The 26,246-nt window shown below is 35.9% G+C and overlaps 1 protein-coding gene across 10 annotated transcripts in view; it reads left to right on the forward strand.

The window, feature by feature from the left end:
* PDLIM5 (PDZ and LIM domain 5) overlaps positions 1-26,246 on the forward strand; it is a 218,023-nt gene that overhangs the window by 91,647 nt on the left and 100,130 nt on the right. The window contains exon 1 of one of the 10 annotated variants that reach the window (XM_030819140.1): positions 12,158-12,198. The exons of the other annotated variants lie outside the window; for them this stretch is intronic. The gene's annotated coding sequence lies outside the window, so the exon portion shown is untranslated. Of the gene's footprint in view, positions 1-12,157; positions 12,199-26,246 lie in introns of those variants that run through there. 10 annotated transcript variants of the gene reach the window in all.

The following is a 26,246-nucleotide window of genomic DNA, read 5'->3' on the forward strand; positions in this document are numbered from 1 at the left end:
GCCTGGGGGTTAGAGTGAGACTGTCAAATAAATAAATAAATAAATAAAGTAAGTAAGTAAGTAAGTAAGGGGCTCCTCTTTGCTCTCCAACACGAGATGGAAGCCTGTATATTGGTCCTTAAAGGGAGATTACATTTATTATGTTTATTAAGGGGTACATTTTTTTCTCATTTGCCTGCTAGTTTTTGGTAGGCCATAACCCTGCAGAGAAGGAGGTTTCAGTGATACATCTTACCTTCTAGGTAAGAGGACGTTTGGATCTCTACCTAATCAGTAGATTGCATGGGCTGCTCGAGTGGCTAAAGTGTCTCTTTGGGTTAGAAGAAGAAATTGTTGTGCTTCAGTAGTGTATACTGTCCTACACAAGCAATATTTCACTTATTGGAAAATGAATCTTTTTTCTTTATTAAATGATCCACCCTATTTTTATAATTTCAACTATTTCCAGTAATCTCTAATTCTGTTATTTCATCTATTTAGTAGGAGCGAATGCTACTTTTCCATGGTTCCTGGTAAATTTAGCTTTAGCTAAATTAGTAAAATAAATGAGAAAAATTATTAAAACAAAATTATTTCCTAAAAACAGTTTAATGGTTATAATTACTAATTTAAAAAATATACTTACTGGGGCACTAAATCAATTTTTGTAATTCATTTCACAAGGAGGAAAGACATATGTTTTTCCTCATTTCATTTCACAAGGAGGAAAGACATATGTGTTTCCTCATTTCATTTCACAAGGAGAAAAGACATATGTGTTTCCCAGAGATGTTTACCACCCTGGGAAAATGCAAAAGTGGACAGAATGGTCAGCCCCTCATATATTTTCATTCATTAGTAGTCATTACTCGGATGAAGGTGCTTTGCATACTACACTGTTTTATCAGATCCTTTAAAAACTCTTTTTGGGTACGATACTAGTTTCCTGTGACTACTGTATAAATTACCACAAACTGGGGGATTTAAAACAACAGAAATTTATTCTTTCCCAGTTCTGGAGGCAAGTCTCAAATCAAGGTGCTGGCAGGATCACATTCCCTCTAGGAGAATCCTTCTTTGCTTCCTTCATCTTCAGGTGGCTGTTGTCAGTTTTATTTTTTTTAATTATTTCTAATTTTTTAAATTTATAAATAAAAGTTGTATATGTTTATCATGTACAACATGATGTTTTGAAATATGTATACACTGTGAGATGGCAAAATCTAGCTAATTAACATATGCATTATCCCACATACTTACCAATTTTTTGGGGTGTGAGCACTTAGTATCTATTCTCTCAGCAATTTTCAAGAATATACTACATTGTTGTTCAGTATAATCACCATCTTTTACAATGTCTTCTGAACTTATTCCTCCTACCTAACTGAAATTTTATATCCTTTGACCAACATCTCCCCAGCCCACCTCCATCAGTGACCACCGTTCTATTCTGTGCCTCTATGAGTTCAACTTTGTTAGATTCCACATAGGAGATCATGCGGTATTTGTCTGTGTGTGGCTTATTTCACTTAACATGATGTCCTCCAGGTTCATACATGTTTTCACAAATGACAGAATTTCCTTCATTTTTAAGACTGAATAGTATTCCACTGTGTGTGTGTGTGTGTGTGTGTGTGTGTGTGTGTGTGTGTGTGTGTGCTTTCTTTATCCTTGCATTTATTGATGGACACTTAGGTTGATCCATATTATGGGAGTACAGATATCTCTTCAATATGCTGACTTCATTTCCTTTGGATATATACCCAAGAGTGGGATTGTTGGATCATATGGTAGTTCTATTTCTAATTTTTTTAAGGAACCTCCACACAGTTTTCCATAATGGTCGTACTAGTAGTTTACATTCCCACTAGCAGTACGCTAAGGGTTTCCTTTTCCTCACATCCTCACCAACACTTGTGATCATTTTGGCATTCCTTGCAGTTGCATCACTCTAGTCTCTGCCTCCTTGGTCAGCTTGTCTCTTCCTCTTAGTCTGTCTGTGTCCTCTCCTCTTTCGTTTCTTATAAGGACATTCATCATTGGATTTAGGGTCTGCCTGAGTATAATCTAGGATGATCCCATCTCAAAATTTTAAACTTAATTACATCTGCAAAGACCCTTCTCCCAAATAGGTTACGTTCATAGGGTCTGGGTATTGGGACATGGACACATCTCTTTGGGGGGCCACCATTCAACCCATATAGGTACATATTCTTTTTTGTTGTGTTTTGAAGACAAAAGCATAGATTTATTGAAGCAAAAATACACTCCACAGTGTGGGAGTGGGCTCAAGCAAGTGGCTCAAGAGCAGTACATATTCTTATTTTCCCAATTTTATAGGGATACATTGAGTAAGTGGTGAAGTTGGCACTGGCCAGGCATTATGACTAGGAGCTGTGCATCTCCACCACACCACTGTGATGCGATGCTAATTTATTCTGATTTGTAGAGGGTCTGTTTTGAGGCATTCTCTGTATGAAATCTAGTCCTTTATTTAATTAAGGATGAATTCACTCACTCTGTTGCCCAGGCTGGAGTGCAGTGGCATAATCTCAGCTCACTACAACCTCCGCCTCTCAGGCTCAAGTGATTCTCATGCCTCAGCCTCCTGAGTAGCTGGAATTACAGGCCTGTACCACCGTGCCCGGCTAATATCTGGTCAGTTTTTGCTACTGCTTAGGTAACCTCTGTTTAGGGAAGTATGTGCATGAGATTTATTGATGAATCTCTTGATGCAGAGATTAGCAATACCTTGCCATGGTTAAATCCAGCAGAAGAAAAGGCTACTTTGACAACAGCATAGGCTTGTTTTTCTGGTTAATGAGACGAATCAGAAATACCAGAGTTCAAACCTGACTTCGTCACTTACTGGCTATGAGGAAGTTACTTCAACTCTATGGGTTCATTTACTCTTAAGTTAGGAATTCCTATTTTGTAGTTAGCTTACTTTAAAAAGTTAAGCCTCAATTTGATAGTTTGCCTAAATTAAGCATATAAATATTTTTAAAAATATAATTCGAATGTCTGTGATTTTCTTCAGGCTTATTTATACCTCTAATGTAGCAGTAAAACTCTTGAAACCATTTTGTACCTCACAAATGATGGAGCTTGCTCCTTTAAATTTTTACAACTCTAATATGTCAGCATCTTTTGTTAACCATGTAGTCATATGATATCTTTTTAGAAGCCCAAATAATATTTGCTTTGCCTATTTGTGGTATCTCTGTCAACACACAGTGGTTTCATTGTTTGTGTATGTTTTTCGGGGGAAAAAAGGATCATTTCTCTTACTCAGTGCCTGACACACATACCAAAGATGGAAAAATTATGAGAAAGAATGTTGCTCAGATCACAACATCAGATTATTGTACTTTTGGCATTTTGTGGCTGATAGCCCCTTCCTAAGAAGATATTCTTAAGGTTGGAGGTCACTGTTTCTTCTTAAGAGCACTGTGTTCCAATTTTGAATAATATTTCCTAGACAGGAAACACTATCATCTTTCATTTTTATAGTCATTTTTTAGTAGATGATTGTTGAGATGGCTGGGTGCTGCATAAAACAAACTGCCCTAGTCTAGTTGTTCTCTTATTCTTGTGTGCATTTCACACTTGTGTAAGCCTATTTGTTAAGGTCATGGTAGTCAGATGTATTTTTCATCTGATTTCTTATGGCCTTTTTTCCCAATATTGTGTTTTCTTGTCCTGTTAAATCATTGACAACTGAGCAGCCTTCAAAAGTATATTTTTATAAAAGTGTTTTTTGAAATATGTCTTATTTCATGACATTTTATAACAACTCCTAGACTATTGTCTATTCTATTTGTCTTAAGTGGAGCTATTGATTATATAATGCAAAAAGCTGTGAGGTTATAACTCAGTTGAGTAGTATTTATAAATATTTGTTTTCCACTTTTGTGCAGATTATACAAATGATGGATATAAAATTTGTTTTGACCATTTATGATGCTTGCTTTGGGAAGAGGATATCCTCATAGAACTGAACATTATGATGGATTTTTAAAATATTCTGACCCAAATGATATTGCATTGTCAGTACTATCCCCGGTTATTAATTTCTCTTGGAGCAGAAAGTGCTTTGTTCCTTACTATATCCCATTTAAACCTTACCGCCCACCTCAGCCCAGCCGGCCCCACACATCTATATACACACAACCTCACTTCTCTTCCAAGCAGAATAGTTTTGCATTGGAAGTAACAGTATAAAAAAAGAAGGTAAACTTATCTAGAGAAGCATATTAAGTAGTTTTTTTTTCCTCTTCACATTCACTTCTTAAATTGTTATCAAACAAAAGCTATTAGGAAATCTTTGGAATTTATTACTTTCAAGAAGTTCCAAACAGATTCTTTTTCCTAATACTCTTTAGGGAAATACTTTAATGTGGCTTAATTATCTATCTAATATTAAATACAAATTAAATTTGCTGTCATCAATAGAAGATATTTTTATTCATAGGAGTTCTTGATTTTTACAATACCTCTTCTATAACTTGAAGTATTTTTTAAAATATAAAGCTAAATCTACGGTAAGTGGTGCAAAAATCCATCATTTGTGATATTAAATTTTTTAACGTTGGTGTTATATATATTACTTAAAATTTTTACTTAATATGTTCAACCCTAGCACTCTTTCTGACATTAGGCCCCCTCACCTTTTTCAACCTGAATATTCAAGGGATTTAAGGTATTTGAAATTGCATGTGAATTATTTTGTGATTATATTAATTAACATTGTAACATCTAGGTTTTACACTTAACTGTTAACGATCTTAGGGCTTAAGGAAAAAATATATATATATCTAAACTTAGTGGTAAAACTTCAGTTATCCGAGAAACCCCAGAACATGGTTAATTCTGAATAACTGAATTTGCTACGTAAATTGACATCAAATACCTCAATTAAAAAAATGCTTACTATAACATTTTCATAAAAGTTTTCCAAAAATTATTTACCTGTGTATTAGTTTCCTATTGCTGCTGTAACAAATTACCAACTCAGTGGCCAGACTGTACCCCCAAACCCCCAAATTTATTATTTTACAGTTTTGGAGGTTACAGGTCTGAAATGGGCTTCACTAGGCTAAAATTAAGGGGTTGACCTTCCTTTCTGAAGGTTCTTGGGGAGCATCATTTCTCTTGCCATTTCCAGTTTCTGGGGGCTACCTGCATTCCTTGACTTGCATTCTTTTTGTCTTCAAAGGCAACAGTGACTAAGGGGTCTGTCTCACATTGCATCATCCTAACAGTGACTCTTCTTTCTCCCTCTTCCACATTTGAGGGCCCTTGTGATTACAGTAGGCCCACTGGATAATCTAGGATAATCTTCCTATTTTAAGATCATCTAATTAGCAGCCTAATTCCATCTGGTACCCTAAATTCCCTTCTGCATGTTAATGTAACATATTCATAGGTTCTGGGGATTAGGACAGGGACATCTTTGGGAAGCCATTATTCTGTCTAACACATTTTGTCTTCTGAAAGGGTAAATTATGTACACTGAACTGACTGTAACAATGTAGATTATGTGAGATAGGAGATCTGACTGATGCATTTTATTACCACCTGTTTGCCAGAATTATATTCAGACTCCTTTCCAGACTTCTTCTCATGTTGGTTGGTTGGTTGGTCTTGTAGTTTCCTAGTACTTTATGCAGGTGACTGAACTCCTACATTGTGGACATTTCTATACCAGAGTCATTCAGGACTACTGTTGAGAAAATGTCAGTGTTTACCATCTCTTCTCACTCCTGGTAAGTACAGTGCTATTAAGTAATCTTTTGCTTGTTTGCTTTTTACCAAAAAAAGGCATCCTTATCTATCATCAAGTCTCTCACCATTATCTTAGTTGATATGTCTTAACATCTGGTCATTGAGGGTGCTTTTATGACACTTTTAATTTTACCCTGATTTTCTTGATGCCAACTGTACTCTCTGTTTTCACACTTTTTTGTGTGTGCTCGAGCACTTTTGTTTTCTTAATAAAGAAATGGAAGTCTGAGTAACTTACACAAGGTTACTCATCAATAACTGATTCAGGATTTGAACCCAGGCTACTTAATTCAGAAGAGACCATACCTACCACTCAAATGGATTGCCATCCAACATTCATTCCAAACTCTAAGCCTTTACTTTTGAAATCCATTTGTCCTGACATTTTTATAAAGAAGTCTTTAAGACTAGAAGGAAAAAATACTTTGAACATAAATTTATTTACTAGCAGGAAGATAGGAATTAGATGAAATACTTTCATTTTGCTTCACCCTCTTAGAGGTCTACAACAGGAAATTGGAGAGATATTGTCAATGTTTTAGTAGATTCCATAGAAAGTTCATATACATCCAATTTTCAATTTAGAAAGAGATAAGGAATTGGATTGTTTTCATGACATTTTTCTAAGGGAAGATAAGAGAGGAAATAAAGGGGTGAACCAAAAGACATCAGATATAAAGTGCCTGTTTACTCCCTCTGAGTGACTCACATTATTCTACTTTAAAAACATGTTAGGAATTCATCTAATCTTCTTTAGGGCACACCCACTTCCCTCTAAGCTTAGTATAGTTCACAGATAAATTGGTCTTTCTCAGCTCACCACTTTTGCTGTGTAGTTACCTTGCCAGTGGTGATTTGATGTCCCGTGGCTGGCCACGCTCTTCCTCTTCTGTCTCAATTTCTTCCTTATATGTATAAATAAATACCTGACTTAGAAGTGTTTTGCCTAACCCTGTGCTTTCCATTGCCTGGGCAATATTTCTTGAGTTGAAAAAGCCATCTAAGGTGTTAAGTTAAAAGCAAAAAAAAAAAAGCCATATAAGGTACTCAGTATCTACATGAGGTTGTTAATTCATGTTTTGCTTTAATTGGTTACTCTAAGTGTCCTATTTCCTTGGCTTCCAATACTTGTTTGTAGAAAACATCAGTTTTGTGTGTATTTGCTCTTGGTCCTAAAGTTAAGGACACTATATGCAGAGTTAATTGACCTTCATTTGTGTGCCAGCATTCTCGGGTAATGTAATGCCTGCAAGCATCATATTCTTATATGTGAGGAGGTTCTATATGGAGTACAGAGTTAGTTGCTAAATAACCTCTGTATCCCTGTTTCTCTGTCTTGATGTATGCATTCTCATTCTCCTGTAGATTGCCTATTTGTATGTATTCCTAGAAAAGGCCTTTGATAGACAGGACGTCTGTAGGGTTGTTCCCTTCTAAAGGGAATGATTATACCCTCCGACCAATCAATTCCATTTCTATAAATTTATCCCATAGATATACTCACAAATGTGTAAAATGAAGTATACTTGAAGTAAATTATTAAAGCATTAAGAGCAAGCTAAATGTTCATCAGCAGGAAATGGAGTCAATATATCTTCGTCTGTCTGTATAATGGAACAATATGTATTATTTTTTAAATGAACAGTTTTTGAGCAAATAAAAATAAGCTGAAGTTTAAGAAGTTGAGTTAAAAAAGCAAGGTGTAAAACAGTATGCATAGTATCTGTGTACACTGTACCCACATGTTAGAGGGCAAATTGGATAAAGCATTCTGTGCTCAATTAACATAATTTCCCTTTGTCTTCCTGGCTCTACTGGCTTATTACCAGTAGCAGTTACTCGGGAGTTACCCAGCTACTCAGGAGGCTGAGGCAGGAGAATCGCTTGAACCCAGGAGGCGGAGATCGCGCCACTGCACTCCAGCCTGGGTGACAGAACGAGACTGTCTCAAGAAAAAAAAAATTCTTATGTTCGGTATAAAATCTTCAATAAAATGATGATACCAGTACCTCATATTTGTATAATGATTTACAGAATAGAAAGCTTCATTTTATATAGTTCCTTACATAAGTCAGTGATATAGTATGCAGCATACACATAAATACATATATTAAATATATGGAAATGATATAGTGATGTAATAATATACAGTTACATAATGATTCAGTAGAATTGTCATCTGAATACATTTTTGTTGTTTGCTCACTTCATAAGGTTTGCTTCAAGACATCTCCCTTGTCTTAAATATTCTTCTAAGCTATGATTGCATATGGATTATTTTTCTATATAAAATATATTTTATTCTCACTTTTTGGATTCAAAGTTAGGACATTTCTGAAAGATTTATGTATTATCTATTTAGTAGAAATCTTTCAATTACTTCCCAATGTGTAAAGAGTAAGTGAATAACAGAAAATGAGAAATTTCAAAGACTTCGTAGCAAGCATTTAGCAAATGCCATTGTCCCTGTAAAATTATTTTAAGCTCTATCTGTTGTCACACACTGAAAGATGCAAGCAAACAGTGTGGCTTTGGCTAGAGCTTATCATTAATTCTCAGAATAACTTTGGTGTATTATCTCTAGTAGCATTTTAGCTTAGTTGATAACACTTCAAAGTACGCGTTAGACACACCACAGATTGACTTAAGCTTTGATGACTTGCAAGTCCGTAAATATCTCATTTTGGAACTCTGAAAGTTTGGAATTCTAAAACTCCAATTTTGGAATTCTGTGGTGGTCAACTGTAATTATCCATACTTGAGCAAAAGGGAATAGTTCTGATATCTGCAATTAATGATGGTTTTATTTTTCATATTGAAAATTACTGATCACAGAATTTTGGCATCATCTTGTACAAGCATTACTAGAAAGAAGGTCATGAAAATAGTATGTGACTTTTCTTTGAAATATACCCACCTGAACTGGGGTTGAGGTCCGTATGGCAATAAAATTAAATAGATGCAGAAAGAAGTAAGAGAATAGGAAAAATGCTAAGCAAAAAGAATAAAAGCTTGAACTTAACATACCAATTTAAAATTCAAAAGGAGAGGCAAAGACCCAAGAAGAGTTTAGAAAATTTTGAAGAACAAGATGAAAGGATACCCAATTATGTATCACAGTATAAAGCTAACGACAATGGGTAACTGGTGACATGAAACTATAATCATTGTAATGCCTCTGCTAGAAAAGATCATTTCTATCTCAGGTTTTATAGCTAGTCTGGTTCTAACTCAGTTAAATCCACAGTTATTTTCTGTGAAGCGATATTATTTATTAACATTATTTAACAAATTTAGCTTATTGTATACCTGTTTGATGCCAATAGTGCTGCCAAAGGCTAAGGTTAGAAAAATTAGTAGTCTGAAACTACTAGATTTACTCTGTTTGCAAAGAGCGCCATAAATTACTTGTGCTAAAGCTGGACCTTAATAAATTTATAAGTTTGCAGTAAATGAAAGGGTATCCCTTGGATTCTCCCAAATCAAGACCCTGAAACTTTATTGAGTTTAAAACTCATGAAGCAGATTACTGGGTTTCATCGTCAAAGACTTTTAATTCTAGAGTCAAGTTTTTTTCACTTCATAGCCCGTATTTTTAACCGCAGCCCTGTACTGCTTATTCATTTCATCTCCCCAAATAAATGTTAAGATCTTTGGAAGAAGGAGTCACTTTTTATTCAGCTAAGTAGTATCTCTTTCAATACATGAAAAAGTCTTGACACACAGGCAATGCTAAAATATGCATACACACGAGAAATTAAATTGAGGCAAAATAACGATTACCTAACCACTACTGTGTCTGGTATATGACCCATAAAGGAAAAAAGTGGTCACAACTGAGGTCATCTCAGAAAGAATAGTTTTCCTGTGTAGTTGAGCGTAAATTGTTCTCCAAGATGATATGGAGAAGTGGAAGAATGTCTTTTTTTTGGCTTTAGGAAATACATTATTCATTCTCTACAGAAGGACTGATTGACTTTTTTCCTGTATGTGATGAACTGATTATTAGGCAAAGATATTACGTAGTAAAGTTTACTTAAACTAAGGTAAGATTTTGGACTGTGCCTAATGATTTTGAAGCTTAATCACTGCTCTCAGTAACTACCTAATGCCTAATAAGAGTGTGATTTTGTAGCTAGGATGAGCTGTGGATATATATACAAGTTTTTATTACTGCAGTTGTAAAACAAAGACTTTGATGGCTATTTTTTATATATCATCACAGTTAACTATTTTCAGAATCTTGAGAAGTTTAATCTCCTTTCTAAGTCTTTTATTCCATTTAGTGACAACTGTTTTTTGACAATGTAATGTATACTCTAGTATAATTTAAAAATATCTACAAGTTGTCAAGTTGAGTGGCTGAGAGATTTGTTTAAAGAAATGTGGGCAACATTCTTGTGGTTGGAAAAAGTAAGGGAAAAATGAAAGTATTGCTTAAAAGCTGTTTTCAAAGCTTGCATTATGAAAGGGATTATATGTGAGATTTAGAGTCTTTTTAAAGTAAAAAAGAAATAGATTAAATTCCAACTCTATAAGTAGTCTTTATATTTAAAAGCCCCAAAGAGGCTGCATTAAAATTAATTTGTGATTACGCGTATGATCCCAATAGAGAATTCATTGACCAATTGAATGCAGATAAATATAAAAATCTCTTTATAGCAAAGTCTACTCTCGGTAAAATTATGTATACTAATATATAAATATAAAGCCTGAATATGAAATTTTTCAAAAGAAAAAAATGTAAGTAGAATCATAGAGAATGAAAAGATCTTTTCCCCTTAGATTTTGCTTCATAAAATAGTAGTAGTAGAAATTGATTAAAAAAGAGTGATCTAGTTTTATATGGTGGCAGCAGAAAAAAAATGCACGTCAGGATAACATCAGGCACATCTATGACGTGGTCAGAAACTCTAGAAGGGGCAGGGCAAGATAAGGTGACTTTGGTAGTCTAGGTTGATTAGTGCATCTGAAGCAGGAGAAGAATAGCTAGAAGTATAGTGTCAACTAATACAAGAAAAACCCCAGTCATTTCTTTTTTGCCCCTCCTCTTACCTGGTCTCTTTTAGCAGAGGCAACCAATGACTTCTCCTAGGATTTACCTTTATATTTCTAAATACTAACCATCTGCTAACTTTTAAATTATCAGTTTTATTATTATTATTATTATTATTTTGAGACGGGGTCTCACTCTGATGCCCAGGCTGGAGTGCAGTGGTAAGATCTCTGCCTCCCAGGTTCAAGCAGTTCTCCTGCCAAAGCCTCCTAAGTAGCTGGGATTACAGGTGTATGCCACAATGCCTGGCTGATTTTTGCATTTTTAATAGAGACAGGGTTTAGCCATCTTGGTCAGGCTGGTCTTGAACTCCTGACGTCAAGTGATCTGCCTGCTTTGGCCTCCCAAAGTGCTGGGATTACAGGTATGAACCACCACACCCAGCCAAATGATCGGTTTTAGTTATTAGCGTCTGACTTCCTTCTGTGATAGTACTTCTCTTGCCATCTTCTTGGTATCATCATTATTTAACGATAAATTTTAAAAATCTGTATTCAACTTTTTCATTCTTATGGCAATGTAATATTCAGTGCTGAGCCAAGTTATGGGAGAATCCAGTGTATCAGAATTCAGTAGAGAATCCACAGGGTCCATAAAGAGCACTAGTGGTTATTGTGGGCCCTAAAGAAGTATGTGAACCACTGGCCCACTCACTGTTTGGATTACCTTGTCGTGTGGATGATCCTGCAGCTCATCCCTCCTTGCCAGATTACAGAGCTCTCCATGTGTTATGTTTACCACCTGCATGTTTGAAATCCATTTCTTACCAAGAAATTCTGTATCAAGGAATTCAGCTTTCCACAGGGAGTATTATATGGCCATGTCATTGGAAGATTAATAAATTCGGTAAGCTTGTGGGAAATGTGAAAATATTTTCTGAAAATACATTTTAAAAAAATCTCCTTTCACATTGTCAGTATATTTATTTACACTGTTCCAGTGTTATCTTCACAGATAATTTGTCTTTGAAAAATGACTATATCATAAAAGTCTTTGCCAAGAACGAGCTATTCATCCTATCTTTTGTTGTTGGACTTTATAATCTTTTGTTGTCTTCGTATAATTTTAATCATTTTATTATTTAAAACTAGTAAATTGGTTTTCTTTGCATTGTCCTTTTCCTGAGTACATGCAGTAATCCCTTTTGAGGCCATCTTCCATCCAGAGACAATGAAATCATTTGAGTTTAAGTAGCTTTTCAAGCTAATGCTGTTGTTTTCCTTATTGTCTGTTAGCTTTTAATAACATTTATCTTTAAGAAAATATTTAATAGCTACTTTCTGTTTGTGAAACAGTTACACATATATTGAAAAACATTTGGAAGATACAGAAAAAAAGAAACTCATCTGCCCTTTAGAGAAAACAAGCGTATTTTGGTAGATATCCATCTAGTCGTTTTTCTCTTCATATGTACTCATTTATATATGTATATACATTCATACATACATACATTCATACATATATATAAAGACACAGATTATACATTCTTTCAAAACATACTTCAGGAAGATAGGTGTGAACAAGAGAGAAATGGTACCTGCTGCCATGCAACTGCCACACTAGCTAATAAAAGAGCTATTCAGTATACAATCACATAATTATAATTTTGACAAATGCATATGATATAAGAGCATGAACAGTTTTAAGGAATGAGTAGCATTATCAAATTTGTGAAGTTTTATCAATTGTTTTTAAAGTTTACTGTCATAGTATATAATAAAATACCTTTGGTGTACGCAATGTGTGTGTATAGATACATTCTATATCTATATATATCTGTATCTATATATACCGAATGGTCCTCAATTTACAAAGGTTGTCTTATGAATTTTTGACTTTACAATGGTGTGAAATCATTCTGTTTTTCACTTTCAGTACAGTATTCAATAAATAACATGAGATATTCAATACTTCTTTTATAAAATAGGCTTTTTGTTGGATGATTTTGCCCAACTCTAGGCTAATGTGAGCACATTTCAGGTAGGCTAAGCTAAGCTTTGATGTTTGTTAAGTTAGGTGCGTTAAATGCATTTTTCTTTTTTTGAGATGGAGTCTCATTCTGTTGCCCCAGCTGGCGTGCAGTGGTGGTGATCTCCGCTCACTGCAATCTCTGCCTCCCGGGTTCAAGTGATTCTCCCGCCTCAGCCTTTTGAGTAGCTGGGATTACAGGCACGCGCCACTATGCCTGGCTAATTTTTGTATTTTTGGTAGAGATGGGGTTTCGCCATGTTGGCCAGGAGTCTTGAACTCCTGACCTCAGGTGATCCGCCTGCTTTGGCTTCCCAAAGTGCTGGGATTACAGGCATGAGCCACCGCGCCAGCCTAAACGCATTTTTTACTTATGATATTTCCAATTGAAAATGGGTTTACTGGGACATAACCCCATCATTAGTCTAGGAGCATCTGTATATACATGGAGAAAAACTTATTCTGCAATGTATGTAAATTTGTCAAATGTTATTTCATTATAGATTTGTCATCTAGTAGGATTGAATATTAGTATGAAGAATCCTTGTGCTTTTAACTTTAGTTTATAACCTTTTTCATTTAAATCTTTTCTTTCAGCCACTACTGAAGTGCCAGAATAGTGAGATAGATTGTTAATAATGAATTTCCCCATGAAAGTACCATATAATGATTGTAACATCAAAAAGATTCATATGGTAAATACATGGACATCGTGTGCCAATTCTATGTTATTTTACTAACTACAAGGTATAGGTATAGGGTAAGATAATTTTCATGGATTTCTTCATTTAATCTTCAGAATAACCCTGTGAGGTAGGTGGTATTAACCTCTTTATAGATGAGGAAACTAATTTAAAGAAGTTAATTAACTTGGGCAAGTTTATTTATTTATTTTTATTTATATATGTATTTTTATTATACTTTAAGTTCTAAGGTACATGTGCACAACATTCAGGTTTGTTACATATGTATACAAGTGCCATGTTGGTGTGCTGCATCCATTAACTCATCATTTACATTATCATTTACATTAAGTATATCTCCTAATGCTATCCCTCCCGCCTCCCCCCACCCCGCAACAGGCCCCGGTGTGTGATGTTCTCCTTCCTGTGTCCAAGTGTTCTCATTGTTCAATTCCCACCTATGAGTGAGAACATGGCAGTTTGGTTTTTTGTCCTTGCGATAGTTTGCTGAGAATGATGGTTTCCAGCTTCATCCACGTCCCTACAAAGGACATGAGCTCATCCTTTTTTGTGGCTGCATGGTATTCCATGGTGTATATGTGCCACATTTTCTTAATCTATCATTGATGGACATTTGGGTTGGTTCCAAGTCTTTGCTATTGTGAATAGTGCCACAATAAACATACGTGTGCATGTGTCTTTATAGCAGCATGATTTATAATCCTTTGGGTATATACCCAGTAATGGGATGGCTGGGTCAAATGGTATTTCTAGTTCTAGATCCTTGAGGAATCGCCACAGTGTCTTCCACAATGGTTGAACTGGTTTACAGTCCCACCAACAGTGTAAAAGTGTTCCTATTTCTCCACATCCTCTCCAACACCTGTTGTTTCCTGACTTTTTAATGATCACCATTCTAACTGGTATGAGATGGTATCTCATTGTGGTTTTGATTTGCATTTCTCTGATGGCCAGTGATGATGAGCATTTTTTCATGTGTCTGTTGGCTGCATTAATGTCTTCTTTTGAGAAGTGTCTGTTCATATCCTTTGCCCACTTTTTGATGGGGTTGTTTTTTTCTTATAAATTTGTTTGAGTTCTTTGTAGATTCTCGATATTAGCCCTTTGTCAGATGAGTAGATTGCAAAAATTTTCTCCCATTTTGTAGGTTGCCTGTTCACTCTGATGGTAGTTTCTTTTGCTGTGCAGAAGCTCTTTAGTTTAATTAGATCCCATTTGTCAATTTTGGCTTTTGTTGCCATTGCTTTTAGTGTTTTAGACATGAAGTCCTTGCCCATGCTTATGTCCTGAATGGTATTGCCTAGGTTTTCTTCTAGGGTTTTTATGGTTTTAGGTCTAACATGTAAGTCTTTAATCCATCTTGAATTAATTTTTGTATAAGGTGTCAGGAAGGGATCCAGTTTCAGCTTTCTACACATGGCTAGTCAGTTTTCCCAGCACCATTTATTAAATAGGGAATCCTTTCCCCAGTTCTTGTTTTTGTCAGGTTTGTCAAAGATCAGATGGTTGTAGATGTGTGGTATTATTTCTGAGGGCTCTGTTCTGTTCCATTGGTCTACATCTCTGTTTTGGTACCAGTACCATGCTGTTTTGGTTACTATAGCCTTGTAGTATAGTTGGAAGTCAGGTAGTGTGATGCCTCCAGCTTTGTTCTTTTTGCTTAGGATTGAGTTGGCAATGTGGGCTCTTTTTTGGTTCCATATGAAGTTTAAAGTAGTTTTTTCCAATTCTGTGAAGAAAGTCAGTGGTAGTTGGATGGGGATGGCATTGAATCTACAAATTACCTTGGGCAGTATGGCCATTTTCACGATATTGATTCTTCCTATACATGAGCATGGAATGTTCTTCCATTTGTTTGTGTCCTCTTTTATTTCGTTGAGCAGTGATTTGTAGTTCTCCTTGAAGAGATCCTTCACATTCCTTATAAGTTGGATTCCTAGGTATTTTATTCTCTTTGAAGCAATTGTGAATCAGAGTTCACTCATAATTTGGCTCTCTGTTTGTCTGTTATTGGTGTATAAGAATGCTTGTGATTTTTGCACATTGATTTTGTATCTTGAGACTTTGCTGAAGTTGCTTATCAGCTTAAGGAGATTTTGGGCTGAGATGATGGGGTTTTCTAGATATGCAGTCATGTCATCTGCAAACAGGGACAATTTGACTTCCTCTTTTCCTGATTGAATACCCTTTATTTCTTTCTCCTGCCTGATTGCCCTGGCCAGAACTTCCAACACTATGTTGAATAGGAGTGGTGAGAGAGGGCATCCCTGTCTTGTGCCAGTTTTCAAAGGGAATGCTTCCAGTTTTTGCCCATTCGGTATGATATTGGCTGTGGGTTTGTCATAAATAGCTCTTATTATTTTGAGATACGTCCCATCAATGCCTAATTTATTGAGAGTTTTTAGCATGAAGGGTTGTTGAATTTTGTCAAAGGCCTTTTCTGCATCTATTAAGATAATCTTGTGGTTTATGTCTTTGGTTCTGTTTATATGCTGGATTACGTTCATTGATTTGCGTGTGTTGAACCAGCCTTGCATCAACTTGGGTAAGTTTATTGTTGTTAAGATAGTATTGAGACCAAAGTCTTGCTTGGCTCTAAGTAAAATTCATGCTGTTCTTTATTTTCTTGATATTATGCTGTCTCTTTGTAATGGTGAAGTGGAAATTATTATAGCCATCTCTCAAATGAGCAGACCAAGGCATAGATAAAAAAGGCTAGCATTTAATTGTGGTAGAATGGGCAATAAAATAGTAGTCAACCTATTCTTGCTGAATTTCCATTTTCCTGTCTACATATGAGTGGTCAACTATATTAAAGTCTGTCTTGAGGTATCCTGAGGTGGTGTTACAGCAGCCCAGTAGAGTACATTCTGAGTTTTCTGCCCATACTTGTACTTTAACCAAAGAAGCTTTGCTTTTATTTGTTTTATATACTGAACCTTGAATTATATTCAAGTATGACTAACGATTATAATACTAACATTGTTGGGGGATAAAAATGTGGGCTTTCCGGTTTTTCTTGTTGCTTTATTTTTTATTCTAGGTGAAACAATAAATCAGTTCCCTATTCTATTTTTCTGTAAAATGAACTGTCGTGATCTCTTTTGTGTGTGTGTTGCGGGGAGGGGGGTTAGTAAAAAATTTAATCATAACTAAGTTATGTAAGTAGATGTTGATCTTAAATGTTTTTAATAAAACCATGTGTTGGGTCACCTCTAAAAGTAGTTATGATAATTTTTTTTTGTCTAAAGCGTTTCAGTTATAGCAATGATAAATTTGAGTAGGTTTTTATGCTCATTATTTTTGGTAAACTAAGGAAAATATAAGATAAAGATTTTGATTAGCCTACTAAGAAATTGCGATTAGTTTCCCATCGACCAACTTACTGTTTTCTATCATGAAACCTGAAAAAATAAAAAAGATATTATTATGATTCTTTGATTTCTCAAGCGTTTTCTGAGAATTTTGTCAAATTTCAGAAACTAGTTTTCTTAGTATCCAATTTTATTGAACATAGGCTACAGCAAGCATCTAGGTTATAACAGATGTTTTTGGTGGCTCTGAGATGGAAAGTTCTAATTATATGAACCAGACCTTCTATATAGTGCTATTTTTACAAGGCTGCTCTATTGTCAAACATTTCTTCTATAGCTCTGTCTTCTTCTAGCCTAACTCATCAATATTCTAGCACATTTAACTGCTGGTCTCTTTAGAACTCACATAAGGCACAGATTCAACAAGAAGAGCAGTGAATCATGATGCATCTTATTTTCACTGGAACACTAAAGCATCAGCATATGCCAGTGTTTGCTTTGGGGTAGGTTTCCCTAGAAAACAGAAGATCAGTGAGATGCTAAATTGAAATTTTATGTGACAGACGGCTGAAAACAAGGCCATGGTTGAAAGCCAAACTCTTAGATGTTGTGCATGTCGAAACTGAAACAAAGATTATAATGCAAGTTCAATTTTCCTCAAATATGGATCTCAACATTGTGGTATGCAGCTCACCCACAGCCTTGGGTGTGGTCCATGAACGTAGCTGCTACTCTGTTCTGTAATTATTGTATTTTATTGCCATTATGACTGGGCCTTTGGGTTATAACCATTGATGCAAATGAAAAAGGAAGAAACATGTTGGATACACAGTAATATACATGTTTTTGGCATTGGCTATTTGTGTCATCTTAACTTTTTTTATTCGTAGAACTTAATAGTTGGAAGCACTCGTAGAGAAAATTTTAATATGTTGGATTTCTTTGTGGGGATTAGGAGCAAAGCTTCTCTGGCCAGCCCGTGACTGTTTCTTATCTACGTGGACTCCATTGCCAATCATTGTGATGGTTCAGAAGCATCCAAGGCCCACACTGTCCCCTAAACATTGCCTTTGGGGACAAATGCATGTAATTCTAGGTCATGGTGAGCCTAGGTGTTGTCCTTGTACCTAGGATTCAGTGAAGGGCCTGGGAGGAATTCAGAAAAGGAGTCATTGAGTTCACCTTGGTGATTCAACATATAACTGCTTTCTCTTTGATTGAACTTTACAGAAACTAATGTAGCTGCCACCAAGCCCTGGATTGTTGCTAATTGAGAAGACTGTTTAGAAGACAGGTGGATATTAGTTTCACTCTAGGAACTTAGGGGTGATTTTATATATTATGGATAATTTGGACCTGAATTATTTCATTTCTCATTATTCCCATACTCTCCCATTATTATGGCAGCCAAGAACTGACATTTTCTGGAATAAGTCTGGTGAGGTGGCTTTCACAAAACAATATTGGGTTGAGTGTCCTAAGTACCTTATTATTATTACCTTATAAATACCTTGTTATTACTGTTCCCATCTTACAGGCAAGGAAACTGAGAGAGGTTAAGTAACGTGCCCCAGGTTGAACAACTAGTAAATGGAGGTGTTAGGGTTAGAATCTGGGCATTTTAGCTCTGGAATACTGGACATTTTTGAGGCTGTGTTATACTTATTATCAAATTAACCAGGCTAAGACTTGGATGTTTGTTTTGCTTTGTTTTGAGACAGAGTCTCGCCGTTGCCCAGGCTGGAGTGCAGTGGCGCAATCTTGGCTCACTGCAAGCTCCACCTCCCGGGTTCACGCCATTCTCCTGCCTCAGCCTCCTGAGTAGCTGGGACTACAGGCGCCCGCCACCACGCCCAGCTAATATTCTGTATTTTTAGTAGAGACAGGGTTTATATCGTGTTAGCCAGGATGGTCTTGATGTCCTGACCTCATGATCTGCCTGCCTCGGCCTCCCAAAGTGCTGGGATTACAGGCTTAAGCCACCGCGCCCGGCCAACTTAGATGATTTTTTAAAAATGTACCTATGATTTGCTTGTCTTTGAAGTCAGTATTAGTGTCCGGTTTATTTGGCAGTCTGTTCTGAGTTCCTTCTACCTTGTTACAAATAGTATTACTCCTGAGAAAAATAATTAGCTAATATAGACAGATTTTCAGAATGAGGAAGAACACTGCATGATACAGGCTGTGTGGTAGTGATATTATTCAAGTTCCCTTGAGCTTGAAGAGATCTTGTGGGCCAATTGATCCTTCCCTTCCTCAAGAATCCCTGATACAGTGATACAGCTTATTCCAGTTAGACGATGCTAATTAAGGGAAAGTTTTTTGAATTAAAAACTCACCATTGGTATTCAGCAAGAACATTTTAGAAAAGCAGCCAAAAGAGTTACAAAATAGTTCTGGGAGAAACGGATCATTATCTTGAGAGGAGTCACTAACTTTGATGCTAGAGTTATATATGTGCCTTTTCATTTATCATAGTTTTTTAAAGATCACAGCGTGGAACATGTGTTTTTTTCTATGCACTGGTTGTTATCCTTTGCAAGGTCTCAGATCTTTCTGTGACTCTAATAAAAGAGGAAATTAATATGACAGGAATCTCCTATTCCCATTCTCTGGCAGGGTTTTAGGGGATCCTTGGAGCCAAAGTAAGGAAGACTCAGATTAGAGGATATGTTTTTCTCCCACCAAGGAATCTAATACTTTTCAGGTTATTTATCTTAAGAGATAGGCATCAGTGTCTGGCTTCTTCACATTTTTAGTCATCGCCAAAGAGGGGAAATCTCTCTTGTCTAGTTCAGTTTTATAAGCACTTGCTATGGGATGTTATTGTTGGAACAACACATACAGTAATCCATGGTCAGCATTTCTATTCTTCTCAGTAATTTTGATTATGTCAGAAGCAAATTTGGTGGCGATGAGCTTTGCAGACATGTACTAGCCAGAGCTCTGCGTTAATTGTTGTGTTGTTGGTAGATCTGCTTATTTTATGTCTTTGAGGATATTATTGCGTGCAGAATTTTTTAAAAGTTAAAATAGTTTAATAGTATTTTATGAATGGGCTTTTTCACTGCAATTCAGTGGACATTTGTTTGTGACCCCTATTAGCCAGTCATCATGTTTATTATGTGGCCTATCAGGCCTCCAGACCTTTCTGAGATCTCCACCTTTGAGTCAAGGTTGGTGTTTATCAAACTGAGGCTTATATATTCAGTTTTTTTTGGGTCAAGACCAGCATCCTTTCCCCCCAGCTAGTTTGTTTTGTTTTGTAAATAAAAATAATGTATTTTAATGGGTTCCACAGGAAAATATGTATGTTACTGCTTCATACTTGTATTAGGTAGATAATGATACAAAATGTATTTCTGATACCCACTGTGATAAAAGTGTGAAAACAGTTTTCTAGGTCAGTGCCATTTAATTTGTGGGTCCTGGACTGGTACCAGTCTGAACTGTTTGTTCCTGGTCTGCAGGGAGATAAGCACTGAAATTGAGAATAAGCATTTAGGAACTTTTGTAGCAATTTCACATTGCCACAGTTTTCAAGGTTTTTGCTTAGTGGATTTGTCCCATTGAACAAGTATAGTCCAGTTTGGGTGTTGAGCTTCCATGATGAGTAACATACGTCGTGCCTTGTGTATGGTTAGCAGCATTTTAGGTCATTTCCTAATCTATTAGACTCAAAAGAGTGGTGGAGAGAGGGTGCATTAATTCTCTTAGGAATTTAAGAAGCTTACCTTTTGGTGAATTAGACATAATGTGTTGCTAATTGGCTGTGGTTTCAGGTTTTTAAACTGTAACATAGAAAAGGTATTAGAAGAAGAATATAATTTATGTTTTCTATGGTTCCCTTGTTAGAAAAAAAGATACTAATACTTTGTTAATACTGAAAAGCTTTGGGATTCTAATTTAGCTTAAATTTTCAACAAAATCCATTAAATTATCAATCAGTAATATAAACAAGTCTTCTATTATAAGCAAAATTCAGTTTTCTATAAACAAAAATAAAGATTATTAATAAACAGTTGAATGAGTTTCAGTTCTGTGATGGTATAAATGTGAGATAAATAACAAATAATAGAAGTTGTAAAAATAAATATTTGAAAATTCAGCTGGCTTTTAAATTCCTATTTTTAGATGTAGATATTATTATCACTTTGAATGCCTTGACTTAATTTAATAATATGAGATTTAGTGATAAGGATGTTGGACAAGATTCTACTTACTAATGAATGTGAAATTAAAGGCTCATCTTGAAGTTATTAAACAAGGATAGACTTGGCCTATCTATGGCTAAAGTAGCCACATTTGGTCACTAATTTTTAAATTCCTTGAATACCTCCAGATTTTTAAAAATATCTAAACTCACCCAAAATTATTTTTTAAGTGTTACGTAGCTAGAAAAAGCTAAGTTGAGATTGTGAAGAATCTTCATTTCATGTGTTCTACGCAAAAGATAGCAGACTGACTTTGTTTTCCTAATAAGCCTGTGTTGAATGCTGGAATACTTATCCCCTTAAATTTTATTGAAATACTTTAAAATACTCACTTTACAAAAAAGGTTTGCAATTTAACATGTTTAGCCTGGACAGGAATAGAAAAAGAGATGTGCCTCTGGTATTAGCATAGGACAGGGTGCATATAAAGGTGAACCTCAAATAGCATGTCTTATACTTTGAAAAGGTAGAAGACAAATTAGATATTTTGTTTTCTATTTGTGTTTTGTTCATCACAATATATTTAAGATTTGGGGCAGTTTTTATTCCTTCCCTCTTCCTTTCTTTTAGTAAGTAGGCTTGTACAGATCATTTATTGCTTAACACTGAGATTTGGATTTAACCTTCTTCCAAAATGAAGTACTGCATTTAGCAATTTTTCTTTTTTTTTTTTTTGTTTTGAGACAGAGTCTTACTCTGTCTGCCAGGCTGAAATGCAGTGGCGCAATCTCGGCTTACTGCAGCCTCCACCTCCCAGGTTCAAGCGATTCCCCTGCCTCAGCCTCTTGGGTAGCTGGGACTACAGGCGTGCGCCACCACACCTGGCTAATTTTTGTATTTTTAATAGAGACAGGGTTTCACCATGTTGGCCAGGATGGTCTAGATCTCCTGACCTCGTGATCTGCCCCCCTTGGCCTCCCAAAGTGCTGGGATTACAGGCATGAGCTATCGTGCCCGGCCTTAGAAATACTTTTCTATCTCACTCAGAATAAAAGACCAATTCCTCATAATGGGTTCATGTACTTTATGTGTTTTGGCCCCCAGCCATCTCTGCAGCTTTATCTCTCACTGCTTTCCCCAGCTGTTCCTGGAACCATTCTAGCCCCACTGGTACATTCCTGCCTCAGGACTTTGCATTTGCTATTTGGACTGCCAGGAATTCCATACTTCGGGTTTCTGTTCAGAATTCACCTCATTAGAGAGGCCTTCTCTGACCCTTTTGTATAAAACAGTGTGTCCTTTCCTGTGTCTTGCTTTATTATGCTCCATGGCACTTACTACCATGTGAAATATTTTGCTTGTTAGTCTGCCTCCAAAGGAGGAGTTTTGTTTTGTTTTTTTTTTTTAGTCTGAGTCTTGCTCTGTCGCCCAGGCTGGAGTGCAGTAGGGCCATCTTGGCTCACTGCAACCCCTGCCTCCTGGGTTCAAGCGATTCTCCTGCCTCAGCCTCCCAGGTAGCTAGGACTGCAGGTCAGTGCCACCACGCCCAGCTAATTTTTTTGTATTTTTAGCGGAGACGGGGTTTTACCGTGTTAGCCAGGCTGGCCTTGATCTCTTGACCTCGTGATCTGCCCACCTCAGCCTCCTAAAGTGCTGGGATTACAGGCGTGAGCCACCACGCCCAGCCCATCTGTTTTATTCATTACCATTGCCCCACCTCCTACAACAGAGCCTTCTGTATCATGGGTTTAATAAATATTTGTGGAACTAATTAATAAATTAATGAAACAACAAATTGTTTTAAGGAAAAGACACAGCGCGAGTGTTGCCCTTGAACTTGAAGTGATGCTGGGTAAAATAATTATCAGTCGGGAATGATAAGTTGATTGGTTAAATAATTTCTGGTAATGTAGAAGGCCATATTAATCCTTACAGGATTAACAGGTTGACAGGAGCTAGATTCTGACTATAACATAAGGGTGTTTGTTTGTATGTTTATAAAAATACAGGCTGATTCAAAAAGAGCTGAACACGATAAAACGTGTATTATTCAGTGATTAGGTATATATGCAGTTATATGAATGTGTAGTCAAAACAAAATTAGAAGGAACCATTGTAGGTATTTCTGTATATCTTGCATGCTCAGTATGCAACCCCCTGTATCATGGGGCACTCATCAGTCCTGAAATCTAATTCATTCTGTTATTGGTAGCATGTCACCATCGATAGTTGTAATGGGGACCATGATGCCACTTCCTTTATTTTCTCAAGATCCACAAGAAGATTATGTGATGTGGTATCTTGGGATCTGCATGACTACTAATGTCAGAAGCTGGTTACTATTTTAAATAGAACACCCAATTTAGCACCAGAGAAGGTATTCACTAAGGAACCTCCAACGCCATCCTGCTGAAAAATGAAATTGTTAGAGATTTCCCGTTGCTATAGGGAAAAAATACTCCTCTTTTCTGGAAAAGTAAAGAACAATGGACTGAAACCTGTTCTTTGTTTTTGCATCTACTTACTGAGCTTTCACTGGGAATTTTGTGAAGAACTTAATCTCTTATTTATATGCATATTGTACAGTCTGTAAAGTGTTCACTCTATAGATAGGCAGATATATTATGTATCTGTATATATTGAATACACATAGACATATATGTATATATTATATGCAGTGAGTAACTTCTGTGTTTACTTGAATTAAACCAAAAATGACATTCTATAAACATGTCATTGAAAATGAATAGCTGTTTGTTAATAGAAAGTAGTTATTCATTGTTTGGAGCCATTACTCTCTGAAATTCTTTACCAAAGTTATTTTATAACTTTCTCTTTGATGTTATTCCAGAAGGCAGCCAGAAGGTAGAATATTAGGGCTGCATATAGGCTTCTGGACGACTTGGGTTCTAATCCGGCTTCTGCCACTTTCAAATTTAAGTTTTGGTCAATTAGCCTATTTGAGCTTCTGTTTCCTATATTTAAAATGAGAACATACTACTTTGTCAGGAAGAATAAATGAGATAATTTATATGATGGGTCAAGTGAAATTATTGGCATTTGGTAGGTACTCATTAAGTGATATTTTCTTGCTTATCTCTAGGTTTTTTTGTTGTTATTGTTTTCTTTGAAACTGATCCTGTTAGTAATTTGATTCTAATAGTATATAATCAGAAATAGAATAATTTCCAGAACTCCAGAGTTCAGGTCATCTGCTTACTGGGAAGGTGCCATCTATCACTGCTTACTTTGTGTCAAGCACTCCACCAGATATGTTACATACATTACCTCACTGCATCCTCAAAACAGTTCTGCAAGGGAGGTATTATGACCCTCATGTCAACAAAGAAACTATATGGTGCCTAGTGCAACCTTTATTTAGCTATTTGTTCTATTCCTCAAAGAATTCCTGTATCAACAAAGAGCTTCGTAAGAGAAGGCCTGAATATGAAAGGTGGGAACTGTCTCTTTAGGGCTCTAAGCTTTTCTTAAAAGGAAGAAAAAAATAAATAGGCAAACTTCAGATTATGAATTGTGCTTGCTTATACTACTCTTATCCTGTATATGACCCTCATTCAGCATCTGACCTTTATCAAAGTTTTCCTGAAGCAGTTAATTTTATATACATTGTTTAAAGCCTGTGAAAAAGAATTTTGAATATGGTTCTGTTATTGATGCTTATTCTCCTAATATGAATCTTAACTATATTTGGTGGGTTTTTGTTTGTTTGTTTGTTTGTTTTATGAGACAGAGTCTCGCTCTGTCGCCCAGACTGGAGTGCAGTGGTGCAACCTCGGCTCACTGCAAGCTCCGCCTCCCAGTTCACGCCATTCTCCTGCCTCAGCCTCCCTAGTAGCTGGGACTACAGGCACCCACCACCACGCCCGGCTAATTTTTTGTATTTTTAGTAGAGACGGGGTTTCACCGTGTTAGCCAGGATGGTCTTGATCTCCTGACCTCATGATCCGCCCGCCTTGGCCTCCCAACTATATTTGTTTTAAGGGCATTTTAGTAGTGTCACAAAAGAGCCAATAAAATGTAGACTCTTAATTTTTCACAGGCAGATTATTTGCTTTGCCAGTTTTATTACTTTTATATTAGTAATGAAGTACTATGTTGATAAAAATATATTTTTTATCTACCTGATTGAAGTTGGAAGAGAAAATCTATCAAGTAGAAGTAATTACTTACCGTTGGACCTTAGTAAGTTTTCAGAGAATGCAATTCTAGTACAGATTGCTTTTTTTTTTCATTCCTAAAGGTAGTATAGTTCATGACTGTTAAAAAATATAGAGTTTTGGTAGAAAATAATGGGAAAGAAGGGAATTATACTTGTCAGTCTCTTTCCTTGCATAAAAATGCAGGGTGCATCCTTTTCACTTGTTCTTTTAGGATTTTTTTTAAAAATAACTACTGGTAGCTCCATTTATAGTATGTAAAAGCAGGGATGAAAGAGGTTTTTAGAACATAAACCGAAGTGCTGACTAGCAGAGTTACAAAGAGTGCTTAAAATGTTATTCTAGTCCAATAATATTAAATCTGACCCTTCACCAAACTTCAATATCAGTGCTGTGTGGTATGAATTTCATTTGAGTGGTTGGTATAGAAGTTCAGATGGATCATCTAAACAGTTGTAAACAGTGTAAAAGTTTTGGGTAGAGGAGATAAGAAGAATTTAAAGGTAGTGTCCTGCAACCACAGAAGGAATAATATGTTTCACTTTCATTTCTTATATCAGTATCTGAATATATTATAATTAGGGCTTTGCATTGTGCAGAATGATTACGAGGTTTAGAGACCAAAAAGAGGCATGGTCATGTAGAATTACTTACTAGAAAGTTTGGTATAATAAAAACCGTAACATGATCTAAACTAGAGGCTGTCAAATGATGGCTTACAGGCCAAATCCTGCCCACCACTTGTATTTACTAAAGTTTTGTTGGAACCCAACCATGGTCACTTATTTAGGTTTTGTCTGTGTCTTTCTACAGTGACAGAGCTGAATAGTTGAGATCATTTGACACACAAAGACTAACATATTTACTGTCTGGCCCGGTATAATAAAATTGCCATTTCTTAACAGTGGGACATATAAAATAGATTGTTTATAGAAAACCCTTTATTGAAATGGTATTTTCACTGTAATGAAATTTTTTCCATAGTAATAATGAATTACTCTTAAATTTGAAATTTCTTTCATTCTTGAATACATCTAAAATTATGCAATCTCTTCATTCTTTCTGATATAAAAATTTTATAAATACTACTTAGAAAAATGGATTTT

This window comes from Nomascus leucogenys, chromosome 9 (assembly GCF_006542625.1).
Source record: "Nomascus leucogenys isolate Asia chromosome 9, Asia_NLE_v1, whole genome shotgun sequence".
NCBI lineage: Eukaryota > Metazoa > Chordata > Mammalia > Primates > Hylobatidae > Nomascus > Nomascus leucogenys.